Raw genomic sequence first — 19,872 nt, forward strand, 5'->3', positions numbered from 1 at the left:
GTTAATTTTTCCTTATATGGCGATCTATTATAATGAAACAGACAGCAATCAGGAAGATAAATGTTGTCTGGCTGCAATTACAACGATATTTCTTCCAAGGAAAGTAACAGAGAAATATTTAATGGAAAGCGAAATAAAATCGGTTTTGGTTTTAGTAACCATTATAAGAAAACCGATTTTAATCCTAATTTTTACTCAAAAGCTAAAATGTTAAAGAGTTACAAAAATAGGAGTGGTACCATTAAAACTAGCGAGAATTTATTTTTCTACATACTCATTATCATTCTCAATGCACTTTTACCAACCATTTTTGATGCTTCGATCATAAAAGTCCGGGCGCGCTTTGTCACTCGTATCTCTGTCGCAAGTCTGAAATCGACAAACCCATCTCCTAACTGCGCTGACATCATCTGTATCGGCTTCGAAATTGTTCAACAGGCGCCGATAAATGTTGATTGGGTATTTTTTTTTACATGTATGAATTTAATGACGGGTCTTTGCTTCTGACGCACGTCCGTGGCAGGGGTTGCTTTCTTAGAGTTTCACACCGTCAATATCTGCAACAGAGCTATGAAACTTTTAAGCTATGAATGTATGAGTTCAGTCATTATAACAATGCAATTTGTGATCCCCTTTGATCCATTAGGGTGGAATAAAAATAGAGGGCATTACTTCTTTTTACATGGGGGTCACCGCTTATCAAGGCCCAGGAGCCACTCGGGGATAAGGGTTATTGTGTGTACACTAATCAGTGGGATAGTATCGCAGTAATAGTTAGTATTGGGGATTTGATAGGTGTCATTACTTAAGGGGGCGGTTCATCAGGAATTTGTTTGTGTTGGATTTGAAGACATAGAAAAAATATGTCTGGTTTTGTCTCCTGTAATTGGGGTTCAACCTCTGGAAGGTTGGAACGTAGACCCCTGATGTTGGAGAAGGAGACATGGTAGTAGGGGTCTACGTTGGAGGATGGGGTTCTAGGTTTATTCGTGTTTGTTTTTTTTTGAGATATTTCATGCTGAGGATTTTGGGATTTGTGGAACAGGTCAACATACTTGGTTAGAGCAGTACAGAGAGGGAAAGTAAGAGAGAAAAGACGGGAAGATTTTTTTTGTAGCATATGATAAGGTAAAGCCGTAACAATTACCCACTAGTATGGCATCGAGAGGCCCCACCAGAGACTACTGCATGGTCCAGAATCCATTCACCAAATGGCAATACAGCAGCCTTAGTACTTTGCACCTGCTGATAGGACAGCCTCCTTAGTGGTTAATCCAAGGTTCGGGTCCCTGACTATCAGGCGGTTAACGTCAGCCCAGATGAAAACGTTTACCTCCAGCACCCTTACTAGTGACATGGCCGCAAGGATAGACATAGAAACAGAAAATTTCCAGCATCTCAGACGAAGTACTACCGGCCTGGGAAGCAGCTTTTTCTTCACCCTTTGTCAGAAACATCACTCATTGGAAATGAGGACTGTGGGACAAAAAATTAGTTTTGGAACGCCCGTAGTATAATATCGATTAAAGCCGGGTTTTATATAATGATCACTATAACTGAAATCGATTTGTCGAAAACAATTGTAGTTTCTGCTTTTGATCCTTAATTTCAACCCATTGATTGCACTGATACACTTACAAAAAAAAAGTAAAAAACAAAAACAAACTTTCTGAACAGTATCCGTTTAAAGCTTGAAGGGCCAATAATAATTAAAACAATACGGTGACAACAACCATGGAAGGCAGTAATTGCTTAGAATACAGTTAGGAGCTTCGGAGTTCCTATACCGTCGCGGTTATCACCTGACGAAGGCCAGAGGAATAGTTGGCCGAAACGTCGTAAAACAAGAAGTAAAAAAGATGAGGATAATAGTCTGCAATAAATTAATAGAAATAATACTCATCTCAATTATGAATTCCAATTAAATAATATAAATTCGGTGATATATTGATATATTTACTATCGTATATTTGCAGAAATACAGGATAATGTTACAGAAAGGATTATAGACATAAGTTTCTATATAATTATGTCTTTACGCGGACATGAAAATGATGTAAAACAGTTTCTATATCATTGTTATGTCCTTACGCAGACATAAACATTGTGTAAAACAGTTATATTCAGGGAAATACTGTACCCATCATATGACGGGTATTCTGGTAATATTATCTATAAATGATTTGGTGGCTGGCATAGATAACAACGAAAAAAAAAAAAAAAAAGAAAAGGGAGTAAAAAAAAGGGAGTAAAAAAAAGGGGAGTAAAAAAAAAATTACGTCCGATACTGTGGAGTTGATTGCTACCATAACTGTTACGACACATAGTTGCAACTCTATTTACACTCAAGACAGAGTAGATCAACATCACATTTGGATATTTTGTTTTACGGCATATCAACTCTTTTCAGGTTATTTATTGGTGAACTAGTGCTACTGTATGAGGCTGTCTGAAGATATTGGATTCCTGAGACGAAATGCACCTAACATTGATGCTTTTTGTTTTTCTACTTCTTTTTGCAAAACTTAATTATGTTCTACAAAAGCAAACAAACAAACAAACAAACAAACAAAACCCCACCTATTCCCCCTTTTTCCTTCTTCCCATTTCCCTTCTCTCTTTCTATCTCACCCACTTTCCTGAATGGTTTCCTAACTTAAAATGTACCAAACATTAATACTGTAACCCTTTTTTCCTCTCTCATTGCAAAACTCATTCATGTTCTGCAGGGAACAAAAATGATAAAATCCACTATAAAACAACCAATTAAAACACTACAAACTAACGATTGAAGACACAAAGAGCTTGAAGAATAGAAATCTTCCGCAGAATTATTGGATACAATATGAATACTTTGTCAAAAATAACTGGATTCGCATTAAATAACCTGAAAAGGGTTGATATGCCGTAAAACAAAACAAGCAAACCAAACCAAACAATCTAATTGTGAAACCAGTAATTTTAGAAAAAGCTGTTATGCTTCAAAATTTTTATATCTTTAAATACTTATTAATGGCGTTTGGTTTGGTTATTTAGTAGAAAAAAATTATTGCTTTTGTTTTTGACTTTGCAGAACATGATTGAGTTTTGCAAAGGAAAGGAAAACTACATTGATGTTTTGTGCATTTTAGATCAAGAAGTCAGTATCTTCAGACACCCTGATCTAGTCGCATCAGGTAGTTTAGTGGACAAATTCTATTTAACCTGCAGATAGGTCCTAACAGGTACTACTACTTGGAATCAGAGTGTACCTGAGAGTAATGGATACTAAGTGTTAATTCCACACCCATGACCTATGAAATATTGAATATGGGGAAAAACAAATATATATCTGAATGCAGAGTATAGCCGAAGAAGGTCGTAGAGCACATTAGCCAAAAAGTTTCGAAAAACAAATGCTATCAAAGAAACAAACCGAAACGCACCCAAGGCGAATTGAACCGGTTTACGCGAAAGAAAAATGCTTCATGAAAATATTGTCACAAGCAGTGCCTAGTCGATTATTTATCCCCTGCAGAAGAGATGATGACGTTAGGTTTTTGTAGTTCTTGCAGTAAGGTGTGGACATCCTCCTACATGCAGCGCCTGGTATTCTCAAATGGTCACCCAACTGGTACGGACAAGGCTCAACGTTGCTTAACGTCGGTGATCTAACAAGAACTGGTGTATCAACGTGATTATGCTTATGTTACCAAAGAATATAATTAAAATTCCTATTCCAAAAAATGAAACAGATTTATTCAAGTTTCCAAGGGCATTCTGTCTGTGAAACACATTATCCCGGAACTGCTACCGTGCAGACTATAACATGATCGACTTAAAATCAAATCTCAGTAAATAATTGGCATAAATAATCTTCATAATTGACATAAATCGTCTTCATAAGTCTCCAAAAGTTGTTCATTAAACTCGTCAGTTTTAATCCTCTCATAACATTCTTCATCATTCACATGAGAATCTGTTCAGCTGTTTATTATCAAGTCGAGGATACGTCAGCGACAATCAGTCCGACAGAATCTCCGCCATTTTGAAGTTGGGGGTCTTTTTGCTGTTATATAGTTCTTTTCATTTGTAGGAGGGGTGTCATCCCAGTATTTACCTTCTGATTATTGTGTCTGATTTCCTATGGGGACGGGGAAAAGTAAATACAATCCGTAGTCATTTTATTTCTAATTGCACGAGGTGCCCTTACTAAAGAAATGCTGACCTAACTGCTCCGACATTTTTTTTTTTGTAGATCAGAATGCACTTCTAATAGGCTGACTTTTCTATCCTCATCTAATATTGTTTCTAATTTCCTATGAGGTAAATAAAATCCGTCCTATCCTTGACCTATGAGCAAAGCTTAATATCTGTTCTGATATTAGACTTCATCCTTTCAGAATTCGGTCAGTAAGAGAGAAATTCTTCTAGACTGAGGCAATCTTAATTTTTGTCCCAGCAGAATGCTCTTTTTTAGAAAACTGGATTTTCAATGCGCGCACGCGGACACACAGGCACACATAAACACACACATAACTTCGTGTCTAACTGCACTCATTAGGAGACTAGTAAATATGGACAATCTATCCATTTCGCTAACCCTTATCTTCGAGTGGCTTTTGGCCTTATTAAGTTGTTACTATTTAGTAAAAAAAGTAAATTTATTCATTCATGCTCCATCTTCACAGGAAATTTGCGTTTGTATTTTATTCTTACGTCTTTTATTCATTTCTGTTTATTTTTTTTTCTGAAATTCAAAACGGTTTTATTATCTCTTTCTTGTTTCTTGATCCGTTTTCCGAACCCAGACCCCCCTACTATTCTCCTCGTCGCTGCAAAATAATTACTTCGCGTTATCTAGAAAAGATCTCATTTCCTGGCCGAGAGTTGACGGTTTTCGATCGATTGAAAACGGAGGAAGCCGGTGAAGAGGCAGATCACATCAGGATTGTTTGTTCTCGTAGCAAGATGTGACTGTTGCGATCGCCTTTGCCTAGGACGATCAGCCAGTCCTCCCTATACCCGCGGTGTTATCAAAGTCACTTCCGGTCTTTGCCCTTTCAAGAAAACGGTCATCGGAATAACGATCGAGATATACCCGATTTAAAAAAAAATCTTTTTCCAAATTTCGTTTTTATAACTTCCGGTTTGGCGTCTTTATGTTTCCCCGTTACAGCGAGCGATTTGTTAGTTTTTTGTTCTCCCAGGATAGAAAAAAAAAACGGTTTTCGCTTTCTTTTTTATTTTATCATTTTAAATTTTTATGGTAGGGCTTATTCAGGAAAATTGCTGTTTGAAGAGTGTGTGTATGTGCGCATGTATATGTATGTGTATTTATGTGTGTGTGTGTGTATGTGCGACAGAGAAAGAGAGAGAGAGAGAGAGAGAGAGAAAGAGAAAGAAAAAGGTGGAAGGCATATAAACTTCTCGAAAAACAAACATTCCCAAATATTTTACACTGCTTATCAAAGCCTGAAGCCATTCGAGGATAAAGGTTAATAGGTTGATGAGACAACGTAATGATGGTTAGTGGTAGAAATTAGGTACAATATGATTATTTAAGATGACAGGTAAACAAGAACCTATTGAAGACGACTATGTTGTAGTCAGTTTGGAAGCAGCCTCGCGATATAGAGTTCCACAGGCGAGTAGTTCTGAGAATAAACTTTGTTCATGGAATTTGCGTTTAGTTTTAGGCACAGAGAGAGTAGGGAAAATTGTTGATCATGGTTGTAGCTGGATAGGTATTGTGAATTTCTTGCAGCGGGGTATAGATTGAAGCCCAATCGAACACTTGCCATGAAAATAATGACAGAGCAGAGACAGGCCCGCCACGTCTCTTCTGAGAGAAACTGGTTGCAAGGAGGAGAAAGGGACATTATCTATTTCTTTACCAGATGTGGCAAAAGTACTTCATCTTAGGATGCATTTGGCTCTCATAGAAGTAGAGGATTGCGTTGGGAGTGCGATATCTTTAAGAACGATAGAATAATTTATGCATTTTATCAGCGACCTTGGTAATAAATTTGATGTAAGTCTCCATTTTAGATCAGACGTTAAGATCAGTCCCAGAAGTTTGTCAAAGCAAGATGCTTCATTAAAACGGTGTCAGAAGATTCCGAATTAACAATTCACTCTCATTATAGAAGTAAAATCTCTCAATAGATTTGACGGGGTTTCGCGCCACTATTTCTCTCCAGAGAATTAATCATCTGAGCTAGGCCCATCGATTAAAATGCTGCAAAAGAAAGAAAAGATATACAATACTCACCAAGAGAAAAGGGACAAAGAGAAAGGAGAGAGCCCACCCGAAAGAGAGAGAGAGAGAGAGAGAAAGAGAGAGAGAAAGAGAGAGAGAGAAAGAGAGAGAGAGAAAGAGAGAGAGAGAGCAATAGCTATTTCACATTATTAAGTTAACTGGTAATTCCGATTTTTAATCTCTTGACTCTTAACCCGGCAACCGTAGCGCTTTATCAACAACCCTTCAACTTTAGTTGAGCGAAAAGTTGACTGCCGTCGTATGAGCTCAATGCAAAAAATTGTCGCGATTTTACTTACCTCTTCACGAAATCAACAAAAATGTGGTGAATTTCAACTCTTAGAAAAGGATAACTATCATTGTTACATTATGATACTCAGATAAACTTCGGAAATATCCATAACGGCTTTTTAAACACAGCAAGGTGAAACATCCTTGGCAATCCATATGTTCGCATTCATGTTGCTTGTAAATGATAAGCCGAGGAGTTTGAGCGATGACGTGTCAGGTAAGGTTTTATTTGTCATAGCAATCGGTGGTTAGACCAGGTGTTTTTCCATGAACGAAGTTTCTTTCTTAGAACTATCCGCCTATGGAACTCTATTCCGTTTTCCCGCTTTCCAACTGACTACAATATGGTCATCTTCAAGTCCAACGTAAACAAATTCTTTAAGTAATCCAATTTACCGAATTTGCGTTACTAACGATTACTATTTCCCAATAACTACCGTACACTCATTCCCAATTACTACAGTACACTAATTAATCCTTATCCTCGATTGGCATCCGGGTCTTGTTAAAAAAAAGTTGGTTGTTAAATGACAGAAGCTTAGTGTTAGTTAGATATTACCATCAACTTACAGCCCAATTCCGATACCGACCGAAGGTCATTTTCTAAGGTTTATTACCATCGTTTTAGATATGAGTATATTCGTCTTTCCCCCATATCCATTATAGAGAGTTGTGTCAAAAATATTGATGTTAGACACAGTTTTGTTTTTTCTGGTCTTGTACGTCCTGTTCTTGTTTTTTTTTCGTTGTTGTTATTATTTTATTGCAGTTTTTTTTCACTCTTTTTGTTCATGTTTCTGTTTTTCTTGTTCTTATATTATTGGTCTATATATTGATTTATATACTTATAATAATGTTGTTGTAGGACTTTTACTATTATAAGTATATAAATCATTATACTGCATAAGTATGTTTCTGTTGGTGAGCATTGTATAGTATGATTTATATAATTATAATAATGTTGTTGTAGAACTTATGCAGTATAATGACCGTGCAATCGCCCGAATCGTCTGGGTGGTTTACAGAAAATACAGTAAGGTGTCGAAACGCTGAGCACCTTTATCTTAATAGAAAAAAAAATCATAAAAGACATATGTTTGCTATCATTGATTTATTAAAAAAAATATATAAATATTTATTATGATTTGAATAAAAATATCGTAAAAATATGAAACGAAAAAGAAAATCATGTTTTTATTTGCTTTCAGTTATTTTAAACAAAAAATAAAATATGAATGCAACTTAAAATCGAAATATCTTGATTTCAACAAAAATACGTAATCATAAATACCACCACCACCACCACCACCACCAGCAACAACAACAAATGTTTGCTATCAGTTGTGTTTTATTCAAGGAATAAATATTTATTCACGAAGCTTACCTTACAATGATTGTTTTTAATTTGAATTCGAATTTTTCTTAAGGTTTCACGAAATTGTCCAATTCAAGAATATTGTTTTCATTTTTCAATTAATTTTTCATTGAAATTGTTTCCATTGTTCAATTAATTTTTCCAGGAGGGCGATGTTTTGGCATTTGATTCTTTAGAAGAGACCAGTTACGTTTGATCTAATATCAAAACAGCTTTTCGTCTTTCTTTCCTTTCCTTTCCTTTCTTCTTCTGTTTCTTCATCTTCTTCTTCTTCTTCTTCTTCTTCTTCTTCTTCTTCTTCTTCTTCTTCTTTATCTTCTGCTTATTTCTCTTTTTCTTATTTCTTTCCCTTTTCCTTTTTCTTTTCTTTTAAATTATCTTGCTGTTTTTAAATCCTTCCTTTTCTTCTTCTTCTTCTTCTTCTTCTTTATCTTCTGCTTATTTCTCTTTTTCTTATTTCTTTCCCTTTTCCTTTTTTCTTTCCTTTTAAATTATCTTGCTGTTTTTAAACCCTTCCTTTTCTTCTTCTTCTTCTTCTTCTTGTTTTGCTCTTGTTCTGCTTCTTTTTCTTTTCCTTCTGCTTATTTCTCGTTTCTTTTTCTTTCCCTTTTCCTTTTCCTTTTTTCTTTTCTTTTTAATTATCTTGCTGTTTTTCAACCCTTCTTCTTCTTCTTCTTCTTCTTCTTCTTCTTCTTCTTCTTCTTCTTCTTCTTCTTCCTCCATTATCGCCGTACTGTTATCGAACTCACTTCCGGATTGTGCCCTTTCAACAACAAAAACGGCCATCGCCATAACGATCACGATACATCCGACGTTTTTCATCCAACTTTATCGCTTCCTCATTTCCCCTCTTAAAGTTCTTCCCGTTACAGCAACCGATTTGTTATTTTTGTTGTGTATCGCTTCCCCTGGAAATCTTTTCATCTCTTCCTTTTTGCTCGTTATCATCTTCTAGTTGACATTTTAGGTCAGGCCTATTTTGGTAACTTAAAGAGAGAGAGAGAGAGAGAGAGAGAGAGAGAGAGAGAGAGAGAGAGAGAGAGAGAGAGAGAGAGTGTATGGAATTTCTAAGAGGTTCAGTTCCCTTGGGCTCGTTTGATGTTCTTTTCTATAGTTTTTTTTTTTAATTCTATTACAGTTTGCTTGCGGCGTGTTAGTTTTCGTTGTCTATGTACGTTGGCCTTCCCATTTGAGATTTTTCCTCAATATTTCGCCTGTTCGTATTATTTGGATTCTTCGGAATACTGTTCCCATCTCGAGTGTTATTTGCACAACGTTTCGGTCGGTGTAACCTCTAACCTTCTTCAGGTGTATCTTGTCGAACTCAGAAATCTTTGTGAGAATCTGCACGGAATTTCGAACGGAAAACTTAAATTTAATGCATGTGGGTAAGCATGCTCTCGTTCTGTCAGCCACGACTGGGTAGAAGTCCTAAATAATTCGCATTTGAATTTTTGAGTGTCGCCCGCCTGAGAATCAGACCTTCAACGTTTAGAAGAGTATAACTTACAACTGACTTTTACCAATCGTCAAAAATCAACAGAGATTTGACCATTCCAATAATAATCCAGTCCCTGCTGATATTGCGGCGGAAGTTAAGTTCTGTGCAGTTCTAATTGGTCCATCCTCCCAGGCTTTACCGTATCTCTTTGAAAAGTAGTTAGTTTATTGCTAATCGCCTGAGGCGCCCTTACCGGGGAATGGCGACGGGCTTGCACAGGCACTTTTTTGCAGGCCGGAGTGCCCCTCATTGGGAGCACTGGCTTCTCAATCCCACTTTCGCACCGTGGTGTCTAAGTTCTTGCAGTGGGTGGGGATTAAACAACAGCAAGTATTTTATCCATTACGCAACCGGTCTGCATTTTGGCTGTTTTATCACTTTCATCTTATCTTTGATTTCTTTACAAAAAGAGCAGCAAATCTAATACATGAACTCCAATGAGTATTTTATGAAAAATAAAGACAAACAGGTTTCAGAATCGATCTCTTCATGGGAATCTCAGGAAGAAAAGGGATACGCCTACGATTGAAAGACAAAAACTACGTGTTTTTTTTTTTACAAGGTGGTCACCACTTATCAAGGCCCGGAAGCACTCGAGGATAAGGGTTATTGCGTGTACAGTACGTCAGTGTTGAGATTTGATAAAGTGTCTTACTTAAGGAGGCGGTTCATCAGGAATTTGTTTATGTTGGACTTGAAGGCATCCAGGTTGTAGTCAGGTGGGAAACAGAGTTCCACAAGCGTGCACTTCTAAGAAAGAAGCTTTGTTCATGGAATCTACGTTTTGGTTTTGGCACAGATAAAGAGTGGGGAAAATTTTTGACAGTGGTTTCAGCTAGACGGGTGTTTTTCGTGTTAACAGGGTCAAACGAAACCAGCAATTTTGTACCCTAATCCACAATTGAACGCAGATAACTTCTGGATCAGCTGCATATTTCGACTGATTGGTGAGAAGCGAGACACAACAGCACACCAGAAAATTGTATCATCGATATCGATTTTAATTTTCTCAATAATATTTTCTAGAAGATCGTTGATATAGAGAAGAAACAATGTTGGGTCTAAAATAGAAACCTGATGAACATAGGAAAAACTGAAGAGACGCTATCATGAGTTACTCGTAAGCTTCGATCAGAAAAATGACTTAATAATATCAATAACTCAACCACCAATACCATAACTCTAAAGTTTGTGTAAAAGACCAGAATGTCATAAACATTCAAACGCATTCAAAATGTCAAACACAATGATTGTATTACTCATAAATCGACAGATTCGCTGTTACGACGGTTAAGTGATTAGGAGTCGAACGAAAAACACAAAAGCCATACCGAGCATCGCTAAAATGATCGGGCTTTCAAGAAAATGATGAAACTATTGACTAACCTCTCGAAAATTCTACTAATAAGAGATTAACAGAATAATACTTAGTGGAGGTCAAAGCGATCACCAGAATTTTAAAAGATAGCATGAAGTTATTATTATTATTATTATTATTATTATTATGATTATTATTGTTATTATTATTATTATTATTATTATTATGATTATTATTGTTATTATTATTATTATTATTATTATTTTTTATTATTATTATTGTTATTATTATGTTATTATTGTTAATAATATCATTATTATTATTATTATTATTGCTATTATTATTATTGCTATTATTATTATTATTATTATTGTTATTATTATTATTATTATTGTTATTATTATTATTGTTATTATTATTGTTGTTATTATTATCGTTATTATTGTTGTTGTTATTATTATCATTGTTATTATTATTGTAATTATTATTATTGTTATTATTGTTATTATTATTATTGTTATTATTATTATTATTGTAGTTATTATTATTATTGTAGTTATTATTATTGTTATTATTATTGTTATTACTATTATTTTGATTATTGTTATTATTATTATTAGTAGTAGTATTAGTATTATCATTATTATTATTATTATTATTATTATTATTATTATTATTATTGGTATTATTATTAGTAGTATTAGTATTATTATTGTAGTTATTATTATTATTATTATTATTATTATTATTATTATTATTATTCCCCGTTATCTGTTTGTCATTCTTTTTCTTTTTCTTCTTCTTATTCTTGTTTACTTCCTACTACCTTCATCTTCTTCTTCTTCTTCTTCCTCTTATTGTCTTTTTATTACCTTTTAGTAGATGTTCTTGTTGGTCTTTTTTTTGTAATTGTTGTATTTGTTGTTGTTGTTCTTCAATTTACTGCTGCTGCAGTTGTTGTTGTTGTTTTTTCTTCTTTTATTTGTTGTTGTTGTTGTTGTTGTTGTTGTTGTTGTTCTAAAAGCAACCTGACCATTCCAATCGATTTTCTTTCGACGACACCCTTTCTCCAATATCCCATTATCAACGATGGCACATTTCCGGGTTTCGGCCTTTTAACAAAACGGCCATCTACATAACCATCAAGATGAACTCGATAATTTTTATATCCTTATTTTTTTATTATTTAAAAATCCTTCTTTATGTTTCTATTTTTTTTTATCCTAATGTCTTTCCCGACGAAGAACGATGTTCTTTTGTTAAAGAAAATATCTCCCTTCATTTTATCGCCATATACAATATCATCAGTTTTGGCTTCTTTTTTTATTTTTGTTGTTATTGTTTTTGTTCTTCTTCTTATTTGCATTTTTTCTTCTTCTTTTTCTTTTTGATATTATTATTATTATTATTATTATTATTATTTTTATTATTATTATTATTATTACTTCTACGTTTTGCTTCCTTTCTTATTTTTACTTTCATTCTTTCCCCTTCTTTTTCTTCCCCTTTTTGCTATTATTATTGCCCCCTCTTTATACTGCTCTGCTTCCTCTACTTTTTTATTTTCATCTTTATACTCCTCCTGCTTCCTTTTTCTCCTCTTATTTCTTCTTCCTTTTCCCCTTCTCCTGCTTTTCCACTTTCTTTTCTACTTTTCCATTTTCCTCTTCTTCCTCACCTCCATTCTTCTTCTCATTCTATTTCTTCTTCTTCTTCTTCTTCTTGAAACACCGCTTTATTGAAATATGATTACATTTGCTATTTTTAAAATTAGTCGTCACGAAGTCAATCTATAAATATGAGTAAACTTATAAATTTGTTAAGACCTCTCCTAATTACCTCCCTTTATCATCTGCAAAGTATGTATCACGCTTCTTCGCAATACATTTGTTGATATTTTTAATATTAAACACAATAAATAGTGAAATTTTTTTACGCTGAAAGATTTTAAGTAGCCAAATATATACTACAGATTTCAGCGTTTTTCAATAATAGATATCCATAGATTTACATCTGTGACATAGCCGTTGTGTAAACAGTTCTATTACGCATGAAGAAAGACGATTAAGTTCAGACTTTTATCAAAATATTCCAAGAAAAAATGGCGCGTTTTCTTACAAGACGACTAATTTTATTAAAATAATAAACGTACGAATTTTAAGTATATTTTATAAACCATTATTTGCTTTTCAGCTTTTAAATTTATTTATTTTTATTCATTTACCTTTATTAAGTTCTTTGTTAGTGTTAGGTTAGGGTTAAAAGCAATTCGATTCATATCGTGTAGAATTATTGGCACAATATTACAGAATGCACTTAAATACAAGATAAAATCAGCAGTTTCATTTGTTAAACAAGTTTTTCAGAAAAGCACGGCGAATAACCAGTTTGTTCGATTGCGTTCGTTAACATCCGTTAGTCTCGAAAGTCTTCTATACCATTCAGAACTGATGCAGTAAGTGGAAAGCCATATTCTTAATTTCGACCAAACTCGCAGATCTCAACGTTGTTTTTCATGTGTTTCTTCTTCTCTATCTACTCCCCTTTTTTTCTCGTACTGACCGTGTTGTCATCTCTCACTTTGGCGATTGCAGAGGTGTAGTACTATCGCTCCCCGGGAGGATTACTTGGTTGATGAACGTCTTGGGAATGCAACCAGCTCCGCGGGGAATGAACGATATCCAACGATGTCTAAACGATAGACACATGCTGGAAACACAACGAAAACGGGTCGATCCGTCGTCGGCTATAACTGTTTGGTACGGGTCGCATTATGTGTGGTCATTGCAGACATCTTCCCATCGTAGCTTGTTGCGTGTTCATTGCAGCTTTCTGTCGTCGGCATTAATGGTATGCTGAAATCGAACACTTGTATGAAAACAGCGACAGAATACATTTTATAAAAATATATATAATTTATTAAACAGTTAACAAGTTAGGAAACATATTTAGTCGACCCATCGCGTACAGCGAGCAAACCTCAACTGTCTTTACAACAATCAAATTATATTTAATTCTCTCTTTCTTCATTGAAAGAGAGAGAAAGGGAGTCAATGAGAGATATAGAGAAAGAAAGAGAGAGTGAGTGAGAGAGAGAGAGAGAAATATGCTTTTCACACAATGTTTTAGTTTTCAACTTCAGATATCCGCCTGTAAATCTGACCTTTTAAAGTTTCATAACACCTGTCACTCAAACCCAACCGACATGATCTAACGTTCCCAAACCCACAAAACACCTGCATGAAACGTTTATAACTGCATCACAAAGTCAGGCACAAGGTTAGAAGCTAGATATAGGGCTTATTAATGTAGCAGCCCCCAGCTCCCTTAAAAGGGGTTACGTCATTGTGCCACAGAGGGGGCGATCATTGGTACACAAGTATGAAAAGTAAATAACGCAGAAGAAAGAAAAGAAAACAGACTCCGACGCATTCTATAGATATCACTTGTACTCTGAGTGTGTGTATGATACGATCGCGGAAACCACACTCGAAACGCTAACGTACACATCTTAGCTGTTAGTCGAGGACGCTCTTGCAATCTGCTCAGAGAAACCAACTGTCGTTAACTGTTCCTAACTGACAATGTCGTCAACTAAAGACTGTCCGTAAAACTCGCCGTCACGCCTAAATTTATGTATTCAAAATCGGAAATTCACTTTGATTTTTTGCTTTAGTCACAGTCACACCTGATTAACCATTCTATTTCAGATCGCTTTTCTATTTCCCATGTATTCACATATTCCTATTGTCTTTTTACTAACCTCACTTCCTCTATTTTTCTTTTGCTAATCAACTATTTATTCTTTTTTATGAATCATTTCCTAATACTCTGGAAGAGAGACGTCCATTATCTCACACAATCACTGAAATTATCTTTCATGCCTAACCCTAAAAAATAATATAATTTCAACAGTGTTGCTGAGTTACATAGCATGCTACGTTAAGCTACGCACCTAAAAGTGTTTTAACCGTACAAGCTGTAAGGAAAATCAACGAGATGACTTCAGTATTTATATAAAAGTGACTTTGTATGTGTGTTCCTTCCTCATAGATTACGAAACAGCTGAGCTTGTCTTTTGCAAATTTCACACAAAGGTAATTTATATGTCTGGCAGTGTTCTTAGATGTGTTTTGTACAGAAATCCATCCGATAAGTATCGAAAATCGAAAACATCCGGTCTTAAAAATAGTCTTTCTTCCCTTATCGATAAAAAGAAGTTTTGCAAGGGAATATTTTATGTTACACGTAACAGTGGCCTGTGTAACATAAAATATTCCCCAGTAAAAAGTCTTCTCTTTTTTTTTATCTATAAGAGAAGAAAGACTATTTTGAAAAGCGAAAGCCCAAATATCAGCTGACGTGATATTGTAAACAAACGCAGACGGAATTTGATGAACGATATTATCGTTATTATTATTATTTTTTTTTTTTGCGAAGTAATCTACCGCCAAAATATTCCTCTTAATATATAAGGTTAGATAGAAGATTGATTCTATAATGATACCTACGCAATCTGCATAAATTAAAATATCATGTTTAGGCGTATTGTAGAACCGGGCAATGCGTAAAACAAGGAAAAGTATGGTAGCTAAATGGGTTAACGACACACACTGACAACCTGGGTGTGCCAAGTTCCTATTTCGTTCTCGTAGGATATTGGAAACCTCCAAAGTCTTTCCGCAAACTTTTCTTGACTAGACAGATATCGAGAAAATCAATAGCAACAACAAAATCATCAGATTCATACGGAATCAATAAGTGGACCTTAGGTTTACTTTTGGCAACCGCGTAACTCTCACTTCTCTTAGTTCTCACATTCCAGGAGCGACGTTTCTGACAAAGAGAGAAGAATTGCTGTGTCGGAATCTATTCAATCTAATACTTATCGTTGGCAAGATTTTAACTTTAAAGTACTATTTTTTTAAAGCTTATTGTCACCTAAATTTCAATGAAGACCAATGGTCATTGTCAACGAAAACTCACTGGTAAACGGCTGTTGCGGTGATGCACATACATTTGCAAAAAAGGAGAGTCCTGCAAATCTGGGGAGACTTGTTGTCACCTAGACTTTAGGGTACACCACTGGTTGTTGTCAGTGATCTATCTTTGATGATGACCCATGTGAGAACTCCTAGTGAGTTAATAATAATAGTTTTCTGAAGAGATCCACAATCGATTACTGACACAAACTGTTTAGTTTTTTTCCTTTTTTTATGTTATTGACCACATTATCTGACCGGCGTCCGAGTCGTGTCGTTCTTTCTAAATAGTTTGTCCAGCTTTAGCCTTTAATGAGGCATACGCCTAACTAGACGCGAAGCTGGAAAATTGCCAGGTTGTTTGCGTGCCAAAAAAAGGTCCAGATTTCACCCAACCAAACCTGAAGGTGTGTTTTTAGTGGAGGCCTTGGCACAAAAAGCAAATTTACCTCGATTCGTCTAAGATGAGACAAGGACAGTAAACTTGTATGATCCAAAAAACGAGGCTGACCAGTTCTTTCAAACTTTATATATATATATAATTCAAACACGGTGTTGTTTGAATGTATGGATAAGTGGCAGTTTTAGTCATATACAACTGCTTTTAAGCTTTACCGCTCTCTCATTTTTCGACCAAATTTCAAACAATTATTGCAGTTTATAGATCACTTTCTCAGCTATACTGTGAAAAAAAAATTCAATTTTTGTTTAGTAAAACAAAAGTTATCAGGAATTTTCTGGTGTTCAAAATCGTGAAAATATATAAAGAGATGAGCAACGCTTTTTATGACTGGTTTCCACAGCAACTACGTCGCTTCAGCGACTACTGTTGCTACTAATTCACTGTTGCCGCGGAAAGAGGATTAACAAGTGAAACAGAGAATGAAAGCACAAAAGGGAGATAATTGGGGGGATTTTGTGGAAAGCAGACGAGTTCCGTACATTGTTATTACATATGTGTTTATGGGGGAAAAATATAAGACTGAAATTAAATAAAGAACAAGTGGATTTATTAAAAGCCTGGAAAAATCATGGATTACGATCGAAAAATCCGAGCAGGAAAAGTAATATGGTTAAGCTTAAACATGGAAAAGTATAGGACTAGTTGTTAAAAATGGGAAAGAAAGGACAAGATATTATAGTAAAAAATATAATAAATTTACAACTTAAAATATCGCAGGATTAAGAATTGTTTTTTTTTTTAATTCAATTTATAACTTTATATAATCAATTCTTAATCCTACAATATTCTTATATACAATATTATTATTATATTTTTACTAGAATATCTTGTCCTTTCTTTTCCAGTTTTAACAACTAGTCCTTTACTTTTCCATAAGCTCGCATTTTCTATTGTATATATATATATATATATATATATATATATATATATATATATATATGTCGATGACTAAAATATATTTTATAAAGCTCCCCTCTTCGGTAGAGCACTCTCGTAAATTATCTTACTCGCTACTTAATTTAGCTGAAATAATGCGAAGCTCGCAATTTGTTTACAAACAAAACGTTTGAGCCCTCTACGAGTAGCGGACGGATGTTTATTTAAATACGCATTCGGACAGTTTAATTTCGGCCACCGATTCCGTAGTCAGGGGGTAGGACTGCCGACTGTCATCACGATGGTTCTAGGTTCGATCCTCGGCTTGGGAGAGGTGTTAGTCTAGCGGCACTGATGAGTTGTGAAACAACGAAACAGGTCTGTATGTCGATGACTAAAATATATTTTATAAAGCTCCCCTCTTCGGTAGAGCACTCTCGTAAATTATCTTACTCGCTACTTAATTTAGCTGAAATAATGCGAAGCTCGCAATTTGTTTACAAACAAAACGTTTGAGCCCTCTACGAGTAGCGGACGGATGTTTATTTAAATACGCATTCGGACAGTTTAATTTCGGCCACCGATTCCGTAGTCAGGGGGTAGGACTGCCGACTGTCATCACGACGGTTCTAGGTTCGATCCTCGGCTTGGGAGAGGTGTTAGTCTAGCGGCACTGATGAGTTGTGAAACAACGAAACAGGTCTGTATGTCGATGACTAAAATATATTTTATAAAGCTCCCCTCTTCGGTAGAGCACTCTCGTAAATTATCTTACTCGCTACTTAATTTAGCTGAAATAATGCGAAGCTCGCAATTTGTTTACAAACAAAACGTTTGAGCCCTCTACGAGTAGCGGACGGATGTTTATTTAAATACGCATTCGGACAGTTTAATTTCGGCCACCGATTCCGTAGTCAGGGGGTAGGACTGCCGACTGTCATCACGACGGTTCTAGGTTCGATCCTCGGCTTGGGAGAGGTGTTAGTCTAGCGGCACTGATGAGTTGTGAAACAACGAAACAGGTCTGTATGTCGATGACTAAAATATATTTTATAAAGCTCCCCTCTTCGGTAGAGCACTCTCGTAAATTATCTTACTCGCTATTTAATTTAGCTGAAATAATGCGAAGCTCGCAATTTGTTTACAAACAAAACGTTTGAGCCCTCTACGAGTAGCGGACGGATGTTTATTTAAATACGCATTCGGACAGTTTAATTTCGGCCACCGATTCCGTAGTCAGGGGGTAGGACTGCCGACTGTCATCACGACGGTTCTAGGTTCGATCCTCGGCTTGGGAGAGGTGTTAGTCTAGCGGCACTGATGAGTTGTGAAACAACGAAACAGGTCTGTATGTCGATGACTAAAATATATTTTATAAAGCTCCCCTCTTCGGTAGAGCACTCTCGTAAATTATCTTACTCGCTACTTAATTTAGCTGAAATAATGCGAAGCTCGCAATTTGTTTACAAACAAAACGTTTGAGCCCTCTACGAGTAGCGGACGGATGTTTATTTAAATACGCATTCGGACAGTTTAATTTCGGCCACCGATTCCGTAGTCAGGGGGTAGGACTGCCGACTGTCATCACGACGGTTCTAGGTTCGATCCTCGGCTTGGGAGAGGTGTTAGTCTAGCGGCACTGATGAGTTGTGAAACAACGAAACAGGTCTGTATGTCGATGACTAAAATATATTTTATATATATATATATATATATATATATATATATGTGTGTATATATATATATTTAAATAAGGGAGTAGTCACCAACAATGTGTATTTTTTAACATTTTATTATTCCGTGTCTTGGTTTTTCATTGAGAATTATGTTTGGATCATTGTAATAATGTTTTTAAGTCATTGAAATCGTTTACGTACGTTTCAGACGGTCTGATGCGTCCTCGTCAGAAATTATTTTCAAATGTGTAAAAATGGCGATTTTCTTAGTTAGTTTGAAGTTTTTCCAAGGGGTGGAGGTTTGTAAGTGTTTATTATACATTGGTATGCTGAATTTTTATTGCTTTTTTATGGCATTTTTATTTGGTTTGTCCAGGGAGATTTTGACCACGCTGTAGTCAGTCGCTGTCTCTTTCTGCTAATGTGTTTTTCTTTTCTTTTAGGGTGGGGTAGGGTGTGTGTATGTGTGTGCGTGTTCGTTTATGTGTGTGTGTGTGTGTGCGCGCGCGTGTGTGTGGGTGTGTGTGTTTGCTTTTATTGGTTTGGGAATGTGTATATATATTTTTTTAATAGTATTTTGGGGTTTTTTTTCTTCCTTAGGAAGGCGGCTGTGACCCGAGGTCGTTACTAATGTGTATGTGTGGGGTGAGGGGACTGGCTCTTCTGAAGTAAGGGTAGGGGTGCTTTCATTCTATTTTGATATTTATTTTTTGGATTCTTGGATTTTAGTATTGTGATTTTTCGTTTTAGTCTTATATTATGTTTGTTTAGAAAGAGGGGTGTATTTAAAATAGGGGATTTTTTAATGTTTCTATTTATTTGTCTCCCCATGTGGGTATGGCCAGACCCAGGATCGGTTCCTAGTGTGGGGAAGATTTTGTTCCCCAGAGGGGGGGGCATTGGAGGGGGTGTAGGTATGGGAGGGGATGATAGAAGGGAAGATAGTCGTTTCAGTCATGAGGGGGTTCTCCTCCCCTGACTGAGGAGGGAGCGAGGTGTTGGAACAGATATTATACTATGGTTCTAGGTGTCTCCTAGTGTTGTTGGTTTCGAGGTTAAGCAGGGTTGGTATTGTTCAGTGTGTTGTATTAGAGATAGGGGTGTTATGTCTGTGTGTGGTTGTATGTGCGCACGTGTGTGTGTTTTAAT

This window comes from Euprymna scolopes, chromosome 40, assembly GCF_053919585.1.
Source record: "Euprymna scolopes isolate OS-2025 chromosome 40, ASM5391958v1, whole genome shotgun sequence".
NCBI classification, from domain to species: domain Eukaryota; kingdom Metazoa; phylum Mollusca; class Cephalopoda; order Sepiida; family Sepiolidae; genus Euprymna; species Euprymna scolopes.